Consider the following 9064-nt stretch of genomic DNA (forward strand, 5'->3'; position numbering starts at 1 on the left):
ACAAGCCCTTAACCAACAATGCAGTTTTAAGAAAAATAAATGTTAAGTAAAAAAATAGATTAATATATGGCAAATAGAAATCCAATATGGATGGTGTTAAGAGATAGATGGGAGGTGTTGAATGGAGCTGAAGGATGGGACTAATAACAACAACTAATAACAACAAGATAACTAGTGTAAGACATGCTGTGTCCATAATAAGTATATTATATATTGTGAGCTTTTGTGAAAGAGCACAGTTAGAAAGATATGGCATATAGAAGCATACCAGATGGACATCATGAAAATGATCGGAGGAAGTTCAGGAGTAAAAACAAACAAAATATAATTATTGACTGTGTCCATAAAATGTATATAGTATGTACAATGAGGTTTATATTTGATCCCCTGCTGATTTTGTACGTTTGCCCACTGACAAAGAAATGATCAGTCTATAATTTTAATGGTAGGTTTATTTGAACAGTGAGAGACAGAATAACAACAGAAAAATCCAGAAAAACGCATGTCAAAAATGTTATAAATTGATTTGCATTTTAATGAGGGAAATAAGTATTTGACCCCCTCTCAATCAGAAAGATTTCTGGCTCCCAGGTGTCTTTTACACAGGTAACGAGCTGAGATTAGGAGCACACTCTTAAAGGGAGTGCTCCTAATCTCAGTTTGTTACCTGTATAAAAGACACCTGTCCACAGAAGCAATCAATCAATCAGATTCCAAACTCTTCACCATGGCCAAGACCAAAGAGCTCTGCAAGGATGTCGGACAAGATTGTAGACCTACACAAGGCTGGAATGGGCTACAAGACCATCGCCAAGCAGCTTGGTAAGAAGGTGACAACAGTTGGTGCAATTATTCGCAAATGGAAGAAACACAAAAGAACTGTCAATCTCCCTCGGCCTGGGGCTCCATGCAAGAGCTCACCTCGTGGAGTTGCAATGATCATGAGAACGGTGAGGAATTAGCCCAGAACTACACGGGAGGATCTTGTCAATGATCTCAAGGCAGCTGGGACCATAGTCACCAAGAAAACAATTGGTAACACACTACGCCGTGAAGGACTGAAATCCTGCAGCGCCCGCAAGGTCCCCCTGCTCAAGAAAGCACATATACAGGCCCATCTGAAGTTTGCCAATGAACATCTGAATGATTCAGAGGAGAACTGGGTGAAAGTGTTGTGGTCAGATGAGACCAAAATGGAGCTCTTTGGCATCAACTCAACTCACCGTGTTTGGAGGAGGAATGCTGCCTATGACCCCAAGAACACCATCCCCACCGTCAAACATGGAGGTGGAAACATTATGCTTTGGGGGTGTTTTTCTGCTAAGGGGACAGGACAACTTCACCGCATCAAAGGGACGATGGACGGGGCCATGTACCGTCAAATCTTGGGTGAGAACCTCCTTCCCTCAGCCAGGGCATTGAAAATGGGTCGTGGATGGGTATTCCAGCATGACAATGACCCAAAACACACGGCCAAGGCAACAAAGGAGTGGCTCAAGAAGAAGCACATTAAGGTCCTGGAGTGGCCTAGCCAGTCTCCAGATCTTAATCCCATAGAAAATCTGTGGAGGGAGCTGAAGGTTCGAGTTGCCAAACGTCAGCCTCAACCTTAATGACTTGGAGATCTGCAAAGAGGAGTGGGACAAAATCCCTCCTGAGATGTGTGCAATCCTGGTGGCCAACTACAAGAAGCGTCTGACCTTTGTGATTGCCAACAAGGGTTTTGCCACCAAGTACTAAGTCATGTTTTGCAGAGGGATCAAATACTTATTTCCCTCATTAAAATGCAAATCAATTTATAACATTTTTGACATGCGTTTTTCTGGATTTTTTTGTTGTTATTCTGTCTCTCACTGTTCAAATAAACCTACCATTAAAATTATAGACTGATCATTTCTTTGTCAGTGGGCAAATGTACAAAATCAGCAGGGGATCAAATACTTTTTTCCCTCACCGTATGTATGTGTATGTATGCTAAGTAGTTGCAAAGTAGTAAGTAGTTGCTAAAATGCGAAAGTTGTCCATGATGAGATTCGAACACATTTTTACCTTAAGTAACCTTCTGTCTTATGTAACCATACCAAACATAACATATCTTACTAATTTGATTGTCCCTGATTTAAATAATAAAATAATAATATGCCATTTAGCAGACGCTTTTATCCAAAGCGACTTACAGTCATGCGTGCATACATTTTTGTGTATGGGTGGTCCCGGGGATCGAACCCACTACCTTGGCATTACAAGCGCTGTGCTCTACCAGCTGAGCTACAGAGGACCACATTTACATTTACTATGTTATGTCTAGTCTATAAGACCAGGCTGATGAACTGGGAGGCCAGCCTGTGCTAGTGGAATATACTACCCCTATAAACATGTGGCATCAAGGTATTTGTGTGTGTGTGTGCGCGTTTGCACAGGTGTGTTGATCTATTCAGATTCATTGCGCAACAGGGTATCACATTTCCTTACACCAATATGAGGATTGGCAATATTGGCAACAAACATTTGAAACTTGTTTTAAATCCTATTGACCATCTCTACCACCCAGAGAGAATCAAATGATGATTAAGCAGACAAACCAATTCATTCCTTTCTATTTTGAGTAAATGCGTCTTCCATTTTTGTGGCAGAGCTGTGACGAGTTGGTTATACTTTTGTATTGAGCATACATCTTCATACACCTTTGTTAATTGCTTGTGTGACATAATTTTACCAACCTTATTTACAATGTAATTCATAAACATGATACCTTATACATTTTTTTCAAGAAATTTGGTCTTTTGTCTATCAGTACATTAGAGTTTCGCCATATTTGCTGTAATATTTGTTCTGCCTCTCCTGGCGGATGAAATTGGGAATTGTAACCAGCTCTGTATGGCTTCATTTAACAAAGAGGATACTTATACAGGTCGCTCCTACCAAGTGGCGTGGCGAGAATCTGTCTCCGCACCACGTGCTCTCACCACTGGTGTCCCCCAGGGCTCAGTTCTAGGCCCTCTCCTATTCTCGCTATACACCAAGTCACTTGGCTCTGTCATATCCTCACATGGCCTCTCCTATCATTGCTACGCAGACGACACACAACTAATCTTCCCTTTCCCCCTTCTGATAACCAGGTGGCGAATCGAATCTCTGCATGTCTGGCAGACATATCAGTGTGGATGACGGATCACCACCTCAAGCTGAACCTGGGCAAGACGGAGCTGCTCTTCCTCCCGGGGAAGGACTGCCCGTTCCATGATCTCGCCATCACGGTTGACAACTCCTGTTGTGTCCTCCTCCCAGAGTGCAAAGAGCCTTGGCCTGACCCTGGACAACACCCTGTCGTTCTCCGCTAACATCAAGGCGGTGACCCGATCCTGTAGGTTCATGCTCTACAACATTCGGAGAGTACGACCCTGCCTTACACAGGAAGCGGCACAGGTCCTAATCCAGGCACTTGTCATCTCCCGTCTGGATTACTGCAACTCGCTGTTGGCTGGGCTCCCTGCTTGTGCCATTAAACCCCTACAACTCATCCAGAATGCCGCAGCCCGTCTGGTGTTCAACCTTCCCATGTTCTCTCACGTCACCCCGCTCCTCCGCACACTCCACTGGCTTTCAGTTGAAGCTCGCATCTGCTACAAGACCATGGTGCTTGCCTACGGAGCTGTGAGGGGAACGGCACCTCCGTACCTTCAGGCTCTGATCAGTCCCTACACCCAAACGAGGGCATTGCGTTCATCCACCTCTGGCCTGCTGGCCCCCCTACCTCTGCGGAAGCACCGTTCCCGCTCAGCCCATTCAAAACTGTTCGCTGCTCTGGCACCCCAATGGTGGAACAAGCTCCCTCACGACGCCAGGACAGCGGAGTCACTCACCACCTTCCGGAGACACTTGAAACCCCACCTCTTTAAGGAATACCTGGGATAGGATAAAGTAATCCTTCTACCCCCCCCCTTACCCCACCCCCCCAACAACAAAAAAAACATATTGTAAAGTGGTTATCCCACTGGCTATAAGGTGAATGCACCAATTTGTAAGTCGCTCTGGATAAGAGCGTCTGCTAAATGACGTAAATGTAAATGTAAGTGTTATAAACAGGGTTCCATTGTCAATTCACTGGAAATGGTTGGTTTTAATCTGTATAAAGGCAAAAAGCCCCCTTTTGAACATTGGATGTGTCTCTAGCAGCCTGCTTGAAAACCAGTTTGGATTTAGATATTATTTCGGTATAGTGCTCCGGAACTTTTGTATAATATCAGCCAGTAGTTTTGAAAGTGGTGCTCACGAGCCAAATCGGGTCCCCGTTTTTTGTGTACTACGTCATCCAATTGTGTACTACGTTATCCATTTTGTATGATATGTGATGGTTTTTTTAATGCAATTCGTATGATATGTTACGAATCCAATTCGTACAATATATTACGAATTTGTTATGCTTAAGATCCCGGACTGCATCTACATAGGATCTTGGATCTAGGATGGATCTATCTATTTTGCTACGTTTTCTATCAAAGGTAATAGTTGCAAGATCACTCAACTTTTCCCGGATATGTTTAACTTGGGTCAACTTCACCATCCGCCCACTTAATCGGGAGAACACATGGCAATTTAAAGTTTATATTTTTAAAGACCCAATCCATTATATAGTACACTTATCATAGTTGGGTTTTAGTTCAGAGAAACTGGAGAATTATCCAGGTCCTCAATAAGGCCCTTCAAGTTTGAAGATTGAGGACATTGATACTTTTGTCTCTAATCCATACATTTTTTGCCCCTTAATGAGAACTGCTCTTTCTCCATTATACCGCCCTGTCCCCTGCCTTAAGCCATCTCCATGCTACTGTATGTCACCATATCACTTCCATCCAGAAATGTTTGGAGGTAAATGATGCATTAAATGAGACTGAGGAATGGGACCGGAGAAGTGCGTTATTCACTCTACTGGCTGATTATCTTCTCCCTGTTAGTGGTTCTGTTATCAAAGCCAGGGGGAGATGACAGAGAGCGATGCACACAGCAACCATGTTCAGACCCATCTCCCTTCACACTCTCTATTTCTATATCTCTCTTTAGTCTTCACACTTTCTCTTTCCCTTTGATCAATATTTCAATGAACGAGCGAAATGCTGTATCCTTGGATGCTGTTACACTGCATTTGGACAAACATGTTGTCCATATAACCGAGGGGCTTGCTTCACTTCCACTATATCAGTCCAGAATGAGCAAGGAAGGGCTGTACAGTACAGTACTTGCAGTTAGAGAGATAACTTATTCCCTTGTAAAAGCAGACAGTGTGGCTGTGCAGCAGAGTGCTGAGAGGCAGGCCGTTTTAAGAATATACAGTCCAGATGTAGCGTATTAGGGTTTTTGCTGCAGCTCCCTAATCTCCATGGAAGGGAGCCAAGGAGCGGGCGGGCCTGCTGATGCCTGAGCTAACCCAGGCTCTGGCACATAGCATCCAGATGGGCATGCAGCGCAGCATTCACCAGTAGCTGGTGTCAGGTGCTGGTACGGAGCTACAGTTGAAGTCAGAAGTTTACATACACTTAGTGGTTTTTCAACCACTCCAAAAATGTCTTGTTAACAAACTATAGTTTTGGCAAGTCAGTTAGGACATATACTTTGTGCATGACACAAGTAATTTTTCCAACAACTGTTTACAGACAGACTATTCCACTTATAAATTACTGTATCACAATTCCAGTGGGTCAGAAGTTTACATACACTAAGTTGACTGTGCCTTTGAACAGCTTGGAAAATTCCAGAAAATTATGTCATGGCTTTAGAAGCTTCTGATAGGCTAATTGACATCATTTGAGTCAATTGGAGGTGTACCTGTGGATGTATTTCAAGGCCTACCTTCAAACTCAGTGCCTCTTTGCTTGACATCATGGGAAAATCAAAAGAAATCAGCCAAGACCTCAGAAAAAATATTGTAGACCTCCACAAGTCTGGTTCATTCTTGGGAGCAATTTCCAAATGCCTGAAGGTACCACGTTCATCTGTACAAACAATAGTACGCAAGTATAAACACCATGGGACCACGCAGCCGTCGTACCGCTCAGGAAGGAGACGCATTCTGTCTCCTAGAGATTAACGTACTTTGGTGCGAAAAGTGCAAATCAATCCCAGAACAACAGCAAAGGACCTTGTGAAGATTCTGGAGGAAACAGGTACAAAAGTATCTATATCCACAGAAATGTCCTCTGGTCTGATGAAACAAAAATATAACTGTTTGGCCATAATTACCATCGTTATGTTTGGAGGAAAAAGGGGGTTACTTGCAAGCCGAAGAACACCATCCCAACCGTGAAGCATGGGGGTGGCAGCATCATGCTGTAGGGGTGCTTTGCTGCAGGAGGGACTGGTGCACTTCACAAAATAGATGGCATCATGAGGAAGGAAAATTATGTGGACATCCGTCAGGAAGTTCAAGCTTGGTCGCATAATGGGTCTTCCAAATGGACAATGACCCCAAGCATACTTCCAAAGTTGTGGCAAAATGGCTTAAGGACAACAAAGTCAAGGTTTTGGAGTGGCCATCACAAAACCCTGACCTCAATCCTATAGAAAATGTGTGCGCAGAACTGAAAAAGCGTGTGCGAGCAAGGAGGCCTACAAACCTGACTCAGTTACACCAGCTCTGTCAGGAGGAATGGGCCAAAATTCACCCAACGTATTGTGGGAAGCTTGTGGAAGGCTACCCGAAACGTTTGACCCAAGTTAAACAATTTAAAGGTAATGCTACCAAATACTAATTGAGTGTATGTAAACTTCTGACCCACTGGGAATGTGATGAAAGAAATAAAAGCTTAAATAAATAATTCTCTCTACTATTATTCAGACATTTCACATTCTTAAAATAAAGTGGTGATCCTAACTGACCTAAGACTGGGGAAACAGACGCCTCACAGGTCCTCAACTGGCAGCTTCATTAAATAGTACCCGCAAAACACCAGTCCCAACGTCAACAGTGAAGAGGCGACTCCGGGATGCTGACCTTCTAGGCAGAGTTGCAAAGAAAAAGTCCAGTGTCTGTGTTCTTTTGCCCATCTTTTATTTTTATTGGCCAGTTTTGCGGGTACTATTTAATGAAGCTGCCAATTAAGGACCTGTGAGGCGTCTGTTTCTCAAACTTGACACTAATGTATTTTTCCTCTTGCTCAGTTGTGCACCGGGGCCTCCCACTCCTCTTTCTATTCTGGTTAGAGCCAGTTTGCGCTGTTCTGTGAAGGGAGTAGTACACAGCGTTGTACAAGACCTTCAGTTTCTTGGCAATTTCTCGCATGGAATAGCCTTCATTTCTCAGAACAAGAATAGACTGACGAGTTTCAGAAGAAAGTTATTTGTTTCTGGCCATTTTGAGCCTGTAATCGAACCCACAATTGCTGTTGCTCCAGATAACCAACTAGTCTCAAGAAGGCCAGTTTTATTGCTTCTTTAATCAGCACAACAGTTTTCAGCCATGCTAACATAATTGCAAAAGGGTTTTCTAATGATCAATTAGCCTTTTAAAATGATAAACTTGGATTAGCAAACACAACGTGACATTGGAACACAGGACTGATGGTTGCTGATAATGGGCCTTTGTACGCCTATGTAGATATTCCATAAAAAATCTGCTGTTTCCAGCTACAATAGCCATTTATAACATTAACAATGTCTACACTGTATTTCTGATCAATTTGATGTTATTTTAATGGAGATTTTTTTTTGCTTTTCTTTCGAAAACAAGGTAATTTCTAAGTGACCCCAAACTTTTGAACATTAGTGTATATTTTCAATAGCTATATATTGAGGTGAGAGCATTGGAAATGCTTTTGGCGGTTGACCTGCTTCTGTTTTGTGGTTGGCACTGTGTGCCGTTTTCGAATGATGGGTCCTGGCCTCTCGGGGTGACGGGGGTGGTATGCCGATCACTGGGATGACGAACCAACTTGGGATGGGGAGGGGCTTTAGTGGGGGGAATAGTGGAGAACAATTGGAGGGTTACTTAGTAGCAATGCAAATATCATGGTACAGCTACAGTATATGGACAGTCAATCATTATGGTATTTTCTATTGGTAAATTTACAAACATATATTATGATAAATAGATTTGAAACTTGTATCTCATTATGGTAAGTGGTGAAATAATATAGCCAGTTATAATTGTAATGGCTTAGCAGATAATAACAAAAGAATAACAATATTTACATGGCTCAAAGAGAAGGAATATAATATCTACTGTTTACAGGAAACTCATTCAACAATTCTAGATGAAGTTGTGTGGAAAAAGGACTGGGGGGGGCGAAATATATTTCCCCCATGGGCAAAGAAACTCAAAAGGGGTGATGATATTAATTAACAGTAATTTCGATCCGAATGTGCAAATTGTCAGATCTGCAAGGTAGATGGATGATTTTAAATATGTTATTGGACCATAAACAGATATGGCTCATTAACCTTTACGGACCAAATAATGATGATCCACACTTCTTTGACAATATATATATGATAAATTATCAACACTGCAAGCAATACAAGAGTGGGAGATTATAATACTGTTTTAAATAGGTCAATGGACCGTAAAGGAAATCACACTACAAACTATCACCCTCATGCTCTTAAGGAAATCATGAATGTCATGGATACATTAGAACTAGTAGATATATGGAGGCTTAAATATCCGGATCTAGTGAGATATACATGGCGGAGACTCAATCAAGCTAGTCGTCTTGACTTCTTTCTTATGTCATTCTCGTTGGCACCAAAAGTTTAAAAAGTGTTAATAGGGGACAGAATGGGGTCGGACCATCATATAATTGGCATATACATTACTCTTACTGAATTTCCACGTGGGCGAGGATATTGGAAATTTAATCAAAGCCTATTGGATGATAACTTGTTTTTAACTAGGACAGAGGAATTTATAACTGATTTTTTCCAACATAACATAGGTACAGTAAATCCCCTTATTGTATGGGACACTTTTAAATGTGCCTTTAGAGGCCATGCAATTCAGTACTCATCTCGAAAACAAAAGCAATTTAGGTCAAGAGTCCATTATAACAAAGGAAATAGAAGGTCTACCAGA

Source organism: Coregonus clupeaformis, chromosome 30, assembly GCF_020615455.1.
Source record: "Coregonus clupeaformis isolate EN_2021a chromosome 30, ASM2061545v1, whole genome shotgun sequence".
NCBI lineage: Eukaryota > Metazoa > Chordata > Actinopteri > Salmoniformes > Salmonidae > Coregonus > Coregonus clupeaformis.